Source organism: Pongo pygmaeus, chromosome 12, assembly GCF_028885625.2.
Source record: "Pongo pygmaeus isolate AG05252 chromosome 12, NHGRI_mPonPyg2-v2.0_pri, whole genome shotgun sequence".
NCBI lineage: Eukaryota > Metazoa > Chordata > Mammalia > Primates > Hominidae > Pongo > Pongo pygmaeus.
The window spans coordinates 49,249,988-49,269,369 of NC_072385.2; positions in this window are offsets into that span (position 1 = coordinate 49,249,988).

The window sequence follows — 19,382 nt, forward strand, 5'->3', positions numbered from 1 at the left end:
AACATATGTAATAATAATGAAGTTTGAAATATTGTAAGAATTACCAACATGGTGTACAGAGGCACAAAATGAGCACATGCCATTGGAAAAATGCCACCAATAGACTTGTATGAAGCAGAGTTGACATAAACCTCCAATCTGTAAAAAGTGCAATAACTGTAAAGCACAATAAAGCAAAGCATAATAAAATGAGGTTATGCTTGTAGTTATCCCTTCAGCTATGATAAAGCATTTGTCAATTGTTCATATCGAATAATAGAAAATTTCACTTTTAATAAGAGTAGCGAATAAACCAAATTTTCATGTTGGTTTTATATAAACTAACATTGCCACATATACATGAAAATTTTTTGTTATGGAAATTGCTTTATTCTACTGCACATAAAGTATATCTACTATTTTGAGACTCCTGATTCTCTGAGTATTTCTAGGTATCTATCATCTATTTGTTTTTCCAACTATATAATTCATGCATTATATTTATGAATATAGAGCAATTTACAGCTATACGTAGTATTTTTCATACATAGTGATGTTACTCTTACCGTGATGAATTGTAAAATGGCTCCTGTGTTTCTTCTCCCATTCACTCTTGTTCATTGCTTGTACTCCTTAACATTAGATAAAACTAACACAAATTAACGATTTTGACTACAGAAGGGAGGGAAAGATTGAGTGCTGAAATAAGATTTAGGCATCTTTGGTAGTCCCTTCCACTTTTAAAATTCTGATAGGCACCGCAGCTTTCCCAGAACAGCAGAAGTATTTGTGCAGCACAACATATCTCACCAGGAAATTGCATTTATTTAGTTAGCGGATGAATGGAAATAAAACAGGCTCGTCTCAGTGGAACTTTTGTGGAAAGAATAAGTCCAGAAAGAGAATCTGAACTGAGCAGTGTCTTCGATGCTGTTTTGTTGTTTGTTTGTTTTTATTGAGACAGAGTCTCACTCTGTTGCCCAAGCTAGAGTGCAGTGGTACCATCTAGTCTCACTGCAACCTCCGCCTCCTGAGTTCAAGTGATTCTCCTGCCTCAGCCTCCTAAGTAGCTGGGATTACAGGCATGAGCTATCACACCGGCTAATTTTTGTATTTTTAGTGGAGATGGGGTTTCACCATGATGGCCATGCTGGTCTTGAACTCCTGACCTCAAGTGATCCACTTGCCTCAGCCTCCTGAAGTGCTGAGATTACAGGCATGAGCTACCGTGCCTGGCCCACAATGCTGTTTTAAAGAGGACCTTTGTATATGTTTGCTTGAAATCATTTGAGAGTGTCTTTTGATTCAGTTTGTCAAAAAAGTAAGTAAAAAATCTTTATAATTTACTTCCATTTAAGTCCAACTGTTTTCCCCAAATAATAAGAATAAAGCAAGGAAATATTTTTTTCCCATTTGGTTACCCTTTAAATGCTGTTTTATTTATGAGTTCCATATTGTATATGAAGAAGACTAGTGATCCAGGCATTTTTTACTTTCTAATACATCCGCCTTTTTCCAGCAGTCTCAGCCTCAGCTTCTAATGTAATTCTGGCCTGGGAAGGCAATATTTTTGTCATTTCCAACCTTTCAACGTGGACCAAGTATAAAATTAGTCCTGCTGTTAATGGTTAAAGGTCTATTATAGTTCACACTTACGGAGAACTTCAGATAGCCATAGCTTCCAAAATTCCCTTTTTTGATGACCACATCAATATTATTCTTCATCTGCCTGAATTTTCTAGGATTTAGAGAAACAAAGAAAAAAATAATAGTAATTGTGCACTTACAATTTTCCAAACTCTGTGCTGTAATACTCAAACACAGTAATTTAATACTCAATCCCATAAGATATAATCATCTATTAGAATCTCCATTTTATAGATAAGCAAATTGAAGTTGAGAGAGAATAAGAAGATCATCTAAAGTCATACAGAAATAGGGGGAGAAAAGTGGGATCCTATATTCCAGCACACTTTGACTCCAATAACCAAGATCTTTCCAAAGCCCCAGATGAACCCTACCACTTATAATTCCCATCCCTTGGACGGGCATGCTGGACACTGTCTACTGACTGGAGATCAGTTCTAAAATGAATGAATCTACTGGATCCATAATGTTGTTTCTCATCAGAACTTAACTACAACCAGCAAACACACTTATGCTCATACACAAACACACTATTTCTCTCCACTGGACTTGAATGCTTTCCTCAATCAAGACTGGATTTGTCACAGTTCGATATTAAGTTCATTAGATCAATGATTAACCCCTTAAAGACCATTTGCTGATTTGTGATTTTGTTCCTGAGCTTCAACCCCACAAAATCTTGTCTTCCTATCTTATTCCTCTGGTCAAATCTGACTATCAAAAGACCTGGTGTGCTCACTGGTCAAGCCTAGAATGTCCTCCAATTTCACCATTGCCTCTCTCACAGGGTAGAAATATATTGGCTTTCCTTTACTCTGTGTAATTCAGGTATTTTATAAATCTTAAATTCCCTAATTTAAGAAATTCCCCAATTAACATTTCTTTATTCTTACCAAAATTGTTTTCAGTTAAAAAAACAAGACTTAGTAATCTTAGTCATCATACTGATTCAATTACTCACAGATTTTTGCATTTCTTAACTGGCCAATCCACACAGCTCTTTTTATTTGTCATCTCTCAGCTTTTAAATAAGAAAAAAGTAAACCCCAGGAATGAGTGACAGAAGTATTCAGGCTTTCATTATTAGGTTGACAAAACAAGCCATTTTATTTGTTGAAAACGCTGATACTCTACCAGGATCAAAGGGAAGAATATTTGTGTGTGTGAGTGTGTGTGTGTCTTTCCTGAAGGGACTCAAAAGAGAATGACTTTAATTATTTAGTTTGTATATATAACACCCTCAAAAGTGGTGTGAAAATTTTAATGGCATAAGAGGTACAATGTAATTATGGCCTTTTCGGAGGGGGATGACAGCAGTGTTAGTAAATGCTGAATTGCTTCAGGTGAGACATTTACTGCTGCTTTTAGATTACATTTACTCTGGGAGAAGCTGTGGTAAAGTCTATCACAGTAAAGCTCTGTCATTCTTACAACTTAGACTTCTAAAATGCTTCAGGCACAAGAGAGGAAAAGCATCCAACATATAGAGGGTATGAGAAATGTTTGCTACTGAAAAGAACAAACATTTTCTTAAATATAAATCCACTCTCTTCATTTATTTGCTTATAATGATTTCTGTGCCTGAAGTAACTACCGTATCTTGGTAGACGCTTTATTATCCTTCAAGACTTGCTTAGATACTACTTTTTGTTGAAGTCTTCTTCAATTTTCCTCTTCTCTCAAATCAGTGCAAATTAATTCACTCATTTATTCAAGAATACTTTCTAGATTACCTACCAGGAACTGGGGCTATATGTACTAAGAAAACTTAATCTCTATTCTCCAGAAGTTTAATCTATTTTGAGGAGATACATATTTTGAGAAAAATAAGTGTAATCTCTGTCAAAGATTATATTAGAGTAGTCTTTATGAAGGACAATGAGCTCATAAAGGCAAGATCTGTTCATCACTTTTGGGAATTAACAAAGGTGTCATGGAGAAGGTGGTTATTATATATTTTTTAAAAATTTGGTCTTTAGATCTCTCTATGGAGAGTGGCTGTAAACTCTAGCCCTGCCATGATGGGGCTCCAGGGAATGTCACGGTGGATGTTTACTCTGTGACATTTTCAGGATGCTCTTTTATCCTGGCAGATGGCCTAATGCCCAAGTGTCTGACCCATGACCAGGGAAGTGTCCCTCTTGTAGGAAATTTATTTATACTGGCAGACACCCTTGTGGCTCTTTTCTTTATATTATTGTTGAGATGGAGTTTCACTCTTGTTGCCCAGGCTGGAGTGCAATGACACGATCTCGGCTCACTGCAACCTCTGCCTCCTGGGTTCAAGCAATTCTGCCTCAGCCTCCCTAGTAGCTGGTATTACAGGCATGCACCACCACACCCAGAAATTTTTTTTGTGTATGTGTTTTTAGTAGGGATGGGGTTTCACCATGTTAGCCAGACTGGTCTTGAACTCTTGACCTCAGGTGATCCATCCACCTTGGCCTTCCAAAGTGCTGGGATTATAGGTGTGAGCCACCACACCTGGCCCCTTGTGGCTCTTATCTGACCTGTGTCCAGTTTATTTCCACCAAGATAGCCACTGTCTAGGAGAACCCTGAATAAGAAAGAAGTTAGATTCAGGTGTATTGCTCAGATGAGGCACAGAGGAGGCAGCACAACAAAATACATGAAATAGCAGAAGTAGTTTATTACTTACAGGTCAATAAGAGAAGAGAGGGTACTGGTGAGGACTGATGAACAGACTGATGGAGCATCATGCTAAACCAGCAGCTGGGAGCCAGAAAGAGACAGACCTGTTGGCCAAGGCCTATATTGGGGTTCAGGCTGCTACCCAAGGAGGTTTCCCATGGGTAGTTCTAACTGGGGAGTTTAGAACAAGCAGACATGAGTCCTGTGGGGCCACACTATAACTTATTAGTGGTCACTGTAGCATATCCACACAGTCTATGCTGGGTGTAGGGGTCAGTGGGGTTAGTCTGGTATGTTGTATCTATATGTCCCATAAAGAAGCAGTTACCAGGAAGCAATTGTATAGAGAAGATGATTTGGACCACATTGAGATACTGGGAGGAGGCAGAGAGCCAGAAGCTGTATTAAGGATGATTAAGCCCTGCTTTTGGTGGGAGACAGTTAACCCTATACTCAAAATGAATGCTGAGGCAACATAAAATTACAAGTATTCATTATGGTAGTATTTTTGGTTATATTGAAGAATGTGTGTATTTGCCTAATACAGCTGAAGCTGTTGGTGGCCTGCCCAGATTTTTTTTTTCCTGATATCATTAGTGCAAACTGGCTCAAATGTCATTGGAGCTGGTTCTTTGGTCACTGTCACAACAGGCTGGCATGCTGGAAGTTTCTCTCTCCCAAGCAGCCTTCAATAGATACATGGTCTATGATCAGGGGAAAGGTCTAGGCTGGAATGTTTGGAATGGGAGTTGGTGAATAAATATCACACCTCCTTCACCCATGGATGAGATAACTCTGAGGTGTGCTTGGGAATTCTCCATGGACAGCAAACCCCCATCACTCACAGTAGTAACTGGATTTAAAATGTACATTTGCCGGCTGACTTCCTTTCTCTGTATCACTTTCTTATTCCCCTGCTTTCCAAAGAAACTACTTGCGTGTTGTTAAATGGACATTTTTTAACAGTAAAATCAAGACTCACGTCAAATGAATATATATATATCAAAAATTTTATTTTACTTATTAATAAGGGAACTTGTCTAATGTCACAACTGAATCAAAGATAGAATTGCCAGATACAGATAAACAACTTAAAATTTTTTAGTGTAAGTACATCCCAAGTACTGCATCAGACCATACTTATGCTAAAAATTGTTTAAAGTTCAAATATAACTGGACATCTCATAATTTTATTTACTAAATATGTCAACCCTATTCAACGGAGAGTTCAAACTACTGCAGAGATGCCAGATACAAACCACAGCACACAGATGCCATGAAATGAATTTACAAGTAGATGCAAAACTGGCAGAACTGATGAATACCTATAGAAAAATATTTGATTGCATTCTACTGGATACAACCTTGTTGTGTACTGATAAGAATCATTTGCATTACCACATTTTCTACAACTTGCAATGTTGTAAAATAGCTCAAAGACAATGATAGGTGGAGATAATTTAGGAGATTGAGCTAGACAGGGCACTCAGTTGTCTTAATTTCTTTTTCCCCATTCATATATATATATATATATATATATATATATACACACACACATATATGTATATATACACATATATATGTATATATACACATATATGTGTGTGTGTATATATATGTATTCTCAAACAAGGAATTCTCAAACAAGAATTCCTATGGTTAAAAAAATATATATATATATCCTAAACTACCTCCATCTATCATTGTCTTTGAGCTATTTTACAATACATATATATATACACACACACATATACATATATACATATATGTATATATACGTATGTATATATACGTATATACATATACATACATATATGTATGTATATATACATATACATGCATGTACACATACGTACATATGCATACACACGCATGTACACATGTACATATGCATACACACGCATCTACACATACGCACACATGCATACACATGTATACATACGTACACATGCATATGCACGTATGTATACATACATATATGTATATATGCGTATATATGTATACATATGTATACATATGTATACATATGTATATATGTATATTATATATGTATATACGTATGTATATTATATACGTATATACGTATGTATACATACGTATATACGTATATACGTATATATGTATATATGTGTATATATGTATTGTGTATATATATACAATACATATATACATTATATACAATATTGTATATATTGTATATATATGTATTGTATATATATGTATTGTATGTATATATGTGTATATATATATGTATTGTAAAATAGCTCAAAGACAATGATAGGTGGAAGTAGTTTAGGAGATATATATATTTATATATATCTATATCTCTATATTTTTTTTAACCATAGGAATTCTTGTTTGAGAGTCTGCTTCTGAGAAAACACAAACTAAGAAACTGTTTTGGGAGCAGATGGGGTGAGGTCATTTTAGAAAATGGGACAGGAGAAAGGTGCATTATAGAAACTGGATGGGATATACGGAGGGTTGTGTTGAACAGTAAGAGTGTAGTGGCAGATTGAGAGTTAGATGATTAAGGGTGTTATGTACCATGCTGAATATATTGAACTATATCATGTAGCAAATCTGGAGCTGCTTGAAGAGATAATAGGATCAGATATGAATTTATAATAATAGGATAAAGAACAGATTTCTGGAGGTAGAAAACAGAGGTGGAAGAAGCTATAGGTACAGAAATAGAGAAGAGAGGAGGACAAGGGGAACAGTTAAGGGGATAGAATGCACAGCAGTGACACCTGATGGAATGTGGGAGTTGAATTAGAAGAAACAGTTTAGGGATTACTATTAGAGTTTTGTTTTGTGATGGCAGTGCTACTAGCAGAGAAAGACTATCAAGTCTTTAGCCAAAGATACTGAGTTCAGCTTTGAATATATCAGTATGTCTCAGCAGGCAGTTGGATATATGGTCTGGGATCAGAAGAAAAGTCTGGACTAGAAATGTAGATGTGGGAATCTTAAGTACCAGTTAGAACTCTGAGAGTGAATAAAATTGTTGAGAAGAAGATGAGCAAGGGTAAGACCTTAATGGATGGGCAGATGTAGAAAATGCAGCAAATGACATTGAGGAGCAATGAAGCAACACTGACATAGAAGAAGGAAAAGGGCATGCTCTGGCAGAGACCAGGGAATGAGCATAAAGTTTCAGGAATCAGGGAGCAAGCAAGTATGTCAATGGCAGAAGCAGGTGTGTCAGTAGGAATAGCACACCACCTTAAAGTGGTGAGTGTTGTCCATGAACCACTGGGGCAGCATTTTCCAAAGTATGTTCTGAAGTACACAAGTTCAGGAGTTATGTTTCAGTAAGCCTGGGAACTGTTGGGAACTATATTCCCTTCTTGTTTATTTAAAACAACACAATCTAGATGACTGAGAAATTCTTCCATGTTTCATCCCAAGTAAAAGAATAGAGAGGGGAATGATCTAACATTATTTAGTCTAGAAATTCCCAATCTGACCTGACCTTAAAGAACTTTCTGTGACCTATTAACAATTCGTATGCCATGGAACATATGCTTCTGGAAAGAATACACTAGAATTAATGAGAAAATAAGAATAACAGGGAAAAAGTTGATGGGTAAAGAAATGTAGAACATTTAAGATCAGTGCTAGCAATTTACAATTACTGGTGGTTGGTCAATTTGCCAGGTTCTCTATAAATATTATTACATTTAAAGTTTGCAATGATTCTATAAGAATAATATGGATACTATTATTATCCCCATTTTACTGATGAAGATACCAAAGATATATAGAGAAGCTAACTAACTTGCCCTAGGACACACAGCTAATTAATGGTAAAGTCAGCATTAGAACTCAAGCAGCCTAATCCTGAGGCTGTTTTATTGGAACACAACCAATTCCATTTGCTTACACACTGTCTGTGGAGCTTTCAGGCTACAATAGCAAAATTGAGTAGTTGGAACCGACAGAATGGTCTGCAAAGCCTTAATTAAAAATGTACTATCTGGTCCTTTACAGAAAATGTTTGCTGACCCTTGTTCTACTAGAAAGGGCACATTCTGTAAAGAAAAAAATGAAGGTAGAAGGTAGAGGCTTAAAGGTTAGGTGCCACAGTTGACATTATTATCATAAGATGATTCAGGGATTTGAAAAATGGAAGCATTCCATTTAGTTGATATAAGCCTACTATGCATGCTGGTATAAACAGCCAACTCACAAGAGGGGTACTCTGTCTCAAGCAGCACTGTTCAGTTGCTACAGAACAGAAATCATTCAAGACATCAAAAAAGAGAGAGAGAGCAGCATCATTGTATTTTCAGGATATGAGAATCTCAAGTCAAGGAGCTGAATTTCAGGAACCACAGCCAGTCTTTCTGTAAAATGGACAGTCATCAAGCCTTCGCTTTCACTCTCTTTCATACGACATGATCTCCTGCCTCTAATTCGCTTCTGCTTATTTTTTCTCCATAGGGCAGCTCTCTACTCACTTATCTGCCTTCACAAAGCTGCCTTAAAATGGTGGTCTTTGGAACCCAAAGGCCTACATGACCCTCTGGCTTGGCTGCACACTACAGCTGTATGCCTGTCTTAAAAGCCCAGAAAGAAATATTGCCATAGCTTGGGGAGTTACATGACACAGTCCAATCAGTTGTAACTAGAAGGTCAATGCACATGATCTACATCCCTTCTGTTCTGAAGGGGAAAAGTTTAAGGTATTCATTCAAAAACAGTTTTTGCAGAGTTCCTATTATGTGCCAGGCCATATGGCAGGACACTGAGAGAAAACACAGCCATCATCTGGGGGTTGTTGGGGGAAGGAATGTCCCAGAGCCAGGCAGAACCAGGCTTCAGTTAGAATGCATGAAAAATGAGGGAAACATTTAGAAATGAATTAGACTTAGTTGGTGATCGGTCATGGATTTGAGAGAACACATTGGAAGGGAGTTGGGGATGGGGCAGTGGAGATGGGATAATGGAATCAGAACAGGAAATGACTTTTGTACACACATGTCCTATTAGAGATGCCTATTATGTTTTTACAATGATGTTGTAAGAAATAATATGTTAGAGAAACAGCATTCCCAGCAATGTGTCATGAGCCTATGTATATCCTGAAGACCTCACATGACCTCTCTAAGCCTCTCTTTTCCACTCTCACCTTTTATTTTTTACTGTATTTAAAATTATCAGATATATTACATATTTATTTGTTTTGATTTATATTGACTATATTCCCCCCTGGAATACAATCTTCATGAGAATGAGAATTTTTTTTTCCACTGATACATTTCCAATCCCTAGAACAGTGCCTGACACACAGTATATGCTCCATAAATGTTTGCAGAGTTAAAGAACAAATAAATTCATAAAGTAATAAAATTTGAATGCATACTTTATGATGTCATGTATTTAAGGCTGGTCTCACAGCAGGATGGCTTATATGGGATGACTGAAATTTGACAACCAACTATACCCACCATCAGAGCATAAGTGAACAAGAGAAGAATGGCCAGGCAAGTAGGAAACGAATATTGTCATTTTGAGAAATGATCAATAGAGAAAACTGGTGGGCCAAGACAGAGAGAGATCTTGGAAGTCAAGTAGAGAGTGGCATCATAACAAAGCGGAAGCTGATAATAAAAAATCCTACCAGAGAGACACAATTTCTTATGGACGCTAGTGCCTGGAGAGGGTTAGAGGGCCAAGTGAGACTCCAGCCCTGATTACACTGGATTACCAGGAAGACCACCCACTAAAAGCAGAAACTCAAGCTTGGAGGGCAAAACCACATTTATGAGAACTGGGATAAAGTGAAGATTTAAACAAGGCAAGAAGCCAGTTACTGTAATTGGGTTACAAGATAAGCAAGGTCTATTCCGTCTCTGGCTTTTTAAACTCAGACATATGCAAAAATAGGCATATACATCACTGCTTATTCTAGGTATATTTCTCTTCTCAACTTTCTTCTTACATACCTATTCCTGCCTCTCTCCTCCTTTGTATCAGGTTCTGAAATTCCTTATCTGCTTCTGCCACCTTTCACTGCTTCTCTATTTGGTGAGAGATTAGGACTACTGGATAAGATGTCTAGTCTTCTTTCTTGATTGGTAATTCTCCACATCTGGTTCACTTCTGAGTTGACTGCAGTTATAGGCAAGACATCCTCCTCTGTTCCTAGGTGATTCTTCCCCACTTGGGCAAGAATTACTGACCCCTGTAATTAAAGTTTGCAGTCTCAGTTAAGACGACTTCTTTCTTCCAATGGGTACGGAAGAAGTCAAACCAGAACTCAAATTCCTTAATTTGCTAAAAAGCCTTTTAGATTGCAAGCGTAACAGGATATTCAAGTGAGACACTTTAGGTCTTGAAATTTCGGAAGAGACCTTAATACCTGAGACAAACAAAATAGGTGCCAGACATACTCATATCTTAAAATAAGGAGCTAGAATGCCTATGAAGAACATGCCAAGAGATTGTAGAGTAAGTTCTGCTTGCACAAGCCAAACATCCACTTCCCAGTTACTCAAGGATTTCCAATTAGATTTGGGAAACAGACTTTGTATGGGGAGAGCTGTTATAGTATTGAAAACATTCTCCTCTTCTTTCATGGTGACAGACGGGCTGAAGGCTTCTTACATTAAGCCAAGTGAAGGGGCATCAACAAAACAGCTCAGAGAGCTTGATATGCATTTTTTGAATTTGGAGAACAGAGACACTTCTGTTTCATTCTGCTGGGAGAAGCCTACACACAAAAGGTGGGTTAGCTGGCATTAGGTGGGACAGAGAAGGTATGAAAGTTAAGTGGCTTTATGAGCAAGCTGCTTTATTCCCATCAATGGAGAAGCCAATATGCACGTGTCCTAGAGGTTGGCCCCAGAGCTGACCTGAAATTGTCTTCGCAGGGATGTCATCTAAGACGCCAGTCCACAGGGGCCAATAAACCCCTGCAGAAGGGAAGTTTAGGGCAAGCCCATGGGCTGAGAAGGGAAGTGTCCTAAAAAGCCTGTTAGTGTTCAGAGTGCTTCACCAGGCATTCTTCAGCAGAAGAATCTCTCCAAAAACCATGTGAGCTCCTTGGGAGATTTACAAAAAGAAAAAGATGAAGAAAAAAACAATAATCATATTGATTACAATTGTATCAGCATCATGAGATTAGGCTCATACTTCTCTCTGCCTTTGGGTTCTGAAGTAGCCTCCAGCAAGTAGGGAAGGGGGTAGAGCAAGAAATATTAGCGAAACCAACCTGGTGCTTTTGCCTCACTGCAGGATTTTTGTCCCCAAAATGGTCTCAGCTGAAGGAGGGAATCAATTTGAAATCAAGCAATATTTTGGAATGTTAACACTTTTACTGGACTAGATTATTTAATGCTTAGGAGTAACAAAATACTTTTAATTATCTATATTTTTTAGTAAATTTTATACTTCTGAGAATAGCAACATTGTTTATAATAGCAAAAACAACCCAAACACAAATGCTCATTGATAGAAAAATCTAAAAAATTGATTGTAGTGTGTTTTACTGAATGGAATACTATATAACCATGAAAATGAATAAAATACAGCTGTATTCAATAATAAAGTTGAATTACAGTTATATACTATCAAGGGGGGAGGCATGTTTCAGAGGACTACCTATAGTTTACTATCTTTTCTTATAAGATTAAAGAAAGTAAAACTAAACAATATATTGTTCATGAATACATTGGGTTATACACTATAAAAAGGAGGCAAAAGAATAAGAAGCATATAATTCAGGATCATGCTAACCTCTGGGGGCTGGGCAGCAAAGCGAGGAGGTGGATTAGGAGTAGAATCCACTATGTTCTAGTTCTGGAGTTGGCTGAGTTGCGGGGTTATTATGTTATTACTAAAATAAATAGATATAATACAATAAAAATACACATGCATGAAGCTATAATAGGTAATAAACAAACATTTATAATTAATCTAGTTCTACACATCTGTGGTTTATGTTAAAAAGAGGCCTAGTTAGTGTTTCCTGCCACAAATGGGGAAGAATGGGGCTATAAAGTAAATTTAATGAGGGAAAAGAAGAATAAATGTTCCCTTTGCTTCTGTCTAAGACATCCAGCTTGTCCAGACTTGTCTTTGCCCTAGCTCATGACATATAAGGGGAGAAGGTTTGGCTGGCTGTTCAAAATATAGTAACGTTCTGTCAAAGTCTAAGGGCAAGGTGGAGATGGAAACTAAAATGCCAGGGCTGTATTTGTATAAACCAAGTGGAAGTGGTCTGAAAGACTAAAAGGAAGTTTTTAGCATCAACTTAATTATGGATCTTGATGTTCATGCTGACGTTTGTAGTTTTTCTCTTTTTCAAGTAAAGGTTATTCTGTCAATGAATAAAGAATAGAGGGTGACCTGCCAAAGATAAGGCTCTGAGGTGGTTCTAAATGACCTAATTAGATAAAACTAGAGGCCACAAAAAAAACAGAATAACGAAAAAATTCGAGAGCTCTTTAAAGAAGACAGTCCTCTCAATTTGACAGAGTATTTGACATACAAAAATATCTTACAATACAATGGTGGTAGAGGCATTAGGACTTATTATTAAATAGCATAGCTTTCTCTAATGTTATTTTTAAAGTGCCTGAGAGAAAAGAGAAAGGCTTAGACATACCTGAAATTGGCGGGACATCAGAAAGGGCATTGGTAAGTCTATTTGGAAGGACCTCAACCAAGAGAGGTTTTAATATCAATTAGAATCCCCATTGCTCAAAAAACTGAAGTCTGACTGCTTTTCTGTAAGGTGATGTGCTGGGGGTCTGTGATAGTCCCTGATCACTGTGTACCCTCCTGAGCCTGAGGGCAACAGAAGGGAGGGCTGTCAAGCAGCAAAAATGGCAATCTGCCTTTCCCTCTGGGAGATCTGTTCCAGGGAAGTGCAGAACTCCTGCTGGCCTGAGAGTCCAGGCCAGGGGTGACTAGGGTCCCAGGTTGGGAGGCCTGGCCCAGTGAGGAGCAGCAGGGTCAGGGACCCATGTGGAAACCAGTCTGGCTGCTTTTCCATAAGCTGGCTGTGCTGTGCTGGGGTCCAAAATAGTCCCTAATCACTGTGTCCCCTTCTGAGCCTGAGGGCAGGTAATGGGTGGCTGGGGTCCCATGTTGGTACCTCTGACAGAGGTCTAATATCCAGAATTGATAAGGAACTTAAACAAATCAACAAACAAACCACCCCATTAAAAAGTGGGCAAAGGACATGAACAGACATTTTGCAAAAGAAGACATACATGCAGCCAGCAAGCATGTGAAAAAATGCTCAACATCACTAACCATTAGAGAAATGCAAATCAAAACCACAGTGAGATACCATCTCACACTACTCAGAATGGCTATTATGAAAAAGTCGGTAAATAACCGATGTTGATGAGGTTGTGGAGAAAAGGTAATGCTTATATGCTGCTGCTGGGAATGTAAATCAGTTCAGCCAGGTGGAAAGCTGTTTGGATATATCTCAAAGAACTCAAAGCAAAATTACCATTCAACCCAACAATTCCATTACTGGATATCTATCCAAAGGAATATAAATTCTTCTGCCATAAAGACACATCCATGCATATGTTCACTGCGGCACTATTCATAATAGCAAAGACATGGAACCAACCTAAATGCCCATCAATGTTACAATGGATAAAGAAAAAGTAATACATATCCACCATGGAATACCATGCAGCCCTAGAAGAGAATGAGATCATGCTCTTTGCAGCAACATGGAGGCTAAGTAAACTAACAGGGACAGAAAACTAAATACTGCATGTTCTCACTTATGAGCGGGAGCTAAGCATTGAGTACTTATGGACACAAAGAAGGGAATAACAAACACTGGGGCCTACTTGAGGGTGGAGAGAGGGAGGAAAGTGAGGATTTTAAAAACTACTTATTGGTTACTATGCTTATTACCTGCGTGTTGAAATAATCTGCATACGAAACCCCTATAACATAATATGTAATTTACCTATACAATAAAGCAGCACATGTACCCCTGAACCTAAAATAAAAGTAAAAAACAAACAAACAACCCTAGGTCCTCACTCACTCAACATCATCCTTTTAATATTAGCTTGTTAGCAAAACTAAAAAATGGTGTTTGTGACTTTGGCATAATGAGGCTACGAATAGATGGGAAACAGATCTCACAGGGCCTGGATAAGGTAGCAGTGAATTCGCAAACCCACCCTGCAAAATTAGGTGAAGAATGAAGATTCTTTCTTTTTAGCACCTCTTTTTCTGTTGAGAGTGGCTGTCTTTCTCTGGGCAGCAAGGTTTGCTGAAGAAAAGATTCTGCCTGGCTGGCGTCAGATGTACAGATGTCTGCATATTTTCTTCCCCCATTTTGCTCTGGCTCCAAGATGACACAGCATTCTAATGAGTTTTAGAATTGGATAAATAGGTCTCAGCCCAGTGACAATAAGAAAAAAATTTCACACGTTGTTCCTGAAAGGTGAGGGCAATGACTATGACATATCAATTACTGACACGTTCACAAGGCAGCTGCATGTGAAAACTGACTGAAGAAATTGGAGATAACCCAGATCAATTTGAAAGTGACTCCTGGAGCATTTGCATGAAGTAGCTGACCAGAGTATTAATAGAGCAGATGGGCTCCTGCAGTGTGGCAAGTGGCATCTGGCAACATGAGTATGCTTTCTCTGACTTCTAGCCATTTAAATTTTACATTAGGGCAGAAGAGAAGCAAAGAGATACAAAAGACTGCCTGATTCCAGAGAATTCTGTGGATTTTGCCCTGCATTCAACAGATGCTTACCTTGGGATGTCACACCCTCATCAGTAATTAGGTGAGGTTAGCCACACTGATTTCCAGGCAGCCATCATGGGCACTCAAGAGTTTTCAAATGGATGGCAGCATTTAGTTGCTGTATAAAGAAATGTTTAAATAGCTCAGCAAATATGTCACATTGTCTTGTTTTGGGACCCATGACAGAAAAGCTCAGAAATAATTTACAGCCATTGCTAAAGCTGTATTGTATATCTGCCAGGCTGGAGATGGCTAAGAGGCCTAAGTGGGGGAATGAAGCTCATTCAGATACATGTTGGAGATAGTAATATAATCAAGTGTCAGAGAAAATATCCCATGGGCCATTTGCAGTGATTTTGGCAGTTTGTCCCTTGTAGCCAGCTGGAGGGAAGCTATACTTCATTTCTGCCAAAGCTTTATACTCCCAAGTAGAAATCTTCGGACTGGGAAGACAATTCTGTGAGGTAGATACTCCTGAGAGAGAGAAGCTTGTACTACTCATGGTCCATGAGAGTAGATGCAGAAGACTACCTCAACTGACAACCTTCTAGCCATGATCCATTCCATAAACCATTGCATTTACAAGAAAGAGCATCAATTATGTATTCTGGACATTTAAATTGACTTGTGAGAGTGGTTCAGGCAAGCAGAGGCATTTGACAGACAGCAGCTGTCAAGGCTGGTAAGATACCATATTTAATGGAGGTTAGCAATGGTGGGGTTGGGGGAGGTCCAAACAGACCTTGTCCGTGTCTGGGAAACAGGTCATTCATTTGGAAACAGCCACTTGTCCTTGATTCAATTTATTCTCTGTTTCTTTTTTGCACGCACCAAGACTAGTTTTACTTTGTGATTATAGAGGAAACACAGTGAATCTTGACAATTGTACAAATGTGCAAAAACTGATAGAATTTTCCTCAGCACAATGTTGAACTTAAAATATCTATAATAGTGATTTGTTTAGTGTTGAATGGCTGGCGATGGCTGGCCCTTGGCTTACTTGTGAGATTATGGCCAAAAGAAGATTAAAGATTCCCAGGTTAACCTTGTCTCTGACTAAGGCTGGGAAAGAAATGTGTTGATTACCCACTAGGCTGTCTTTTGTATTCTAGGTATGAGTAACTTCTACAGAACAAGAAAAGGGTACAAGGGAACAGGTTTATGCGTGTTTTCCTTTGTGGAATTGTATTCCCCTGGGGAAAAGTGAAGGAGGCATCTCGCTTTTTCTTCGTGATCTTTTGTCTTGTTTGATGTGTGTATGCATGTGTGTGTATATATATATATATATATATATATATATATTTTTTTTTTTTTTTTTTTTTTTTGCCAAAGGCCTACATGTGTCAAAAAGTGAATTGGTATCTAAAAACTTTGAAAGATCTTTGTGTTCTAGCTCAGATGTTCTTTGTAAGATCAGAAGCAGGTTTTTGTTGTTGTTTGTTTGTCTCCTTTTTTCCCTTCTGACCTTGAGGATAGGTATACTATCAAATGTTCTTTAGGGAAACAGAAAAATTTAGTCTAAAATCTGGGTGCCAAATATTTAATATTTTAGCTACATGTAATCTGTAGTGCTCTAACTGCTTTGAAAGCAATTTTTCAACTTGTATGTGGCTTAAGATATACAAATAGAATACTGTACAACTCAGTTGAAAAGGCATCATTTACAGCAATTAGGCTTGTGAAATACTAAGAAAAACTTTGTTTTTGTTTAGCTTTTCCACTCTTTTGTGCTCACTCCAACACTCTTTCACTTGATTCCTAGTAGATGCAAAATGTTATATGAGATACCCTAAGATGAATCAGCTATAAATACTGCCCTTTAGAAGTTTACTTTTAATTTGTGGCAAATACAAGGTTTAATAAGTTCTACTTTGAGGAGAAAAGGAAAGATCTGTGGGGATGAAAAGGAATGAGTCATAGTGCTAAGGAATATCCAACTGAAGATCAAATTTTGTTTTTATATGGTTATTATTTCCCAGAGAATAAGGTACTTCATCTCTTATAATAATAAAATGATTAAGACTAAAATTTTTAGAGGACTAGAAATAACACTGGGCTGGTTATCCAAATACCCGGATTTCAGTCGTAGCTCTTTTATGGGCCCATTGTATGGCGTAGGTGCTTGGCTATCATTAGGGTCAAGGTTCCTCTCTTCTTTCCTGACTTACTCTACTCCACACTCAGGATGGGGCACTGATATAGATTAGTGTAGGGCTAAGCATCATTATTGGACCACTGAGCTATGGTAGAGTTTGCCATGTAATAAAGGGAAGGGTTAACATTCTGAGTCCTTGGGTTCAGTGGAACCTTTTTGGAATTCAGACAAATGGTGTCTTCTCCTCCTTCCCTACAAGTGGGTAGTAAAAGACTTCAGGGTCTCTTTTGGCTTAGGAGGAAGAAATTAGAAAGCCAATGAGAATCAAGGTGCTTCCTAAAGAAAGGATACCTAGGATTACCTTAGGCCTACCAGTTCAGGTGTGTAGGTGAGACCTTTACTTTTGTTCATCTTTTATCCTGAATTTTTTTCAGCATTGGGGTGCTAAGATCTGGATCAGAAAATTGAAAATTGGATGTAGTCAAGGGGGAAAAGACTGGACAAAGCTAAGGAAGTGGCTTTTAATTTCAGTTCTAGGCTCATTTATTAGGGGCCAAAGGCATCTTACACCTCTATGGGGCCTTGCTCAGCCAAACAGTTAAGTCTGACATGGCTTGAGAAAAACATTTCATTCAAGTAAATAAAATAATTTTGCCGGAACTATTGTCTTATTTCGCTTGGGAAGTTGGGGCAGTGGCTATAGGCTGGCTGAAGATATGTGCTATCAGGATGATATGACTGACCATTTTGGGTTTTGTCTTTTTGTTCTAAAATAAATCAAATTGACCCAACTCTAACATTCATTGTGTGTCTTTCCTTATTTTTTTTCTTTTTCTTTGGTTTGTAAAATGTATCCATTTTGTAGTATGTCATAAGCAGAGATAACAAGATACTAGTTATAGGAAAATATAGGTATCTTTCTTCATATCAACTCAAAGTCTAGAGATAACCTGCATATACTTATATAGCATTAATAAGATAGACATTAATCAGTTAACTGATTAACTAAACTAATATATGTTGAGTATCCTTCATGTAATGCTATCTTCTACATACTTTAACCTCGGACTTCTAACTTGAGGCCTTGGATTCTTAGAGAGTTCAAGAATGATCTTCAGAAGGCTATGAATCCCCTGAATTTATACACAAATTTTGTGTATGTATGTATCTTAAAATTGTGGATCCATAGCGTTTATGCGATTTCCAAAGGAGTCTGTGACCTCAAAAATACAGGAACTATTTAAAAATCTAAATTATCTAAGGTCACAGGCCTTATTTTTTATTTCCCTGTTGTCATCTGGTATAAAAGTTAAGGCCACAGCAAGGGAGAAGATTCAGAGATATCTGGGGAGTTATTCCCAGCAAGTACCTACTGAATCAGAATTTCAGGGAAAATTCTGGATTTTCCCTGGGAAAATCCAGGAGGGGAACAGGTGGATGAACCACAGACAAAGCTTTCCAGGTGGTCCTATACTCTCCCCAACTACTGCCCCTAGTCCAGGTTGAAAATCACTGGCCTGATGGGGAAGATAGACAAATAAACATTAAATATACTTCAAGACAGAATGAACTTCATCCTAAGAAGAGATCTCATTAGCATGCACTGGAAAGCAGAGGGAGCTGTGTGAATTTCAGAATTCCTGTGGCTTTGAGTTTGACCTTGAAGCCTGAGAAAATTTCAGTAAGAACACAGTGACAAGGCTGGAAAATCCTGAGTAAAAATGTTGTTGATAGAAAAGGGAGGAAAATCAGTGTTGAGGATTTTCTGAATGTTCAGATGGGGAAATAGGTAGTACAGGAACCAGGTAAAAATACACTATTGCAAACCTGCGAGCAAAGGCCCTATGCAAGTTAATTTATCTGAGTTGGCTGACAATGCCTTCACAATTGATGTTGCTCTACCATAAATTCACTTTCTTTTTGTTCATACTCAAGCCTACTGTAAACAGCATGTACAGTCTGACTAGACTCAAACAAGTAGATGGGATTTTCAAGAGCCAATTCAATATAATCAATGTAAATTTTAAAAAGAAGCACAGCCATTTATCAAATCTTCTCAACTTAAAAACAAAACTCATTATGAGAAAAGTACTTAGGATTTCTGGAATATGCTGACAGGGCCAGTATTGTCATTTCCACTGACAATTCAGTCTAAATGATTTCCTGCATCCTGATGTCATTAGCCAGTATTTGGCTAATTGCATAGTGTTTTCTTTGGAAATTTTGCCCCCAAAACTAACCGTTGAATATTGTATT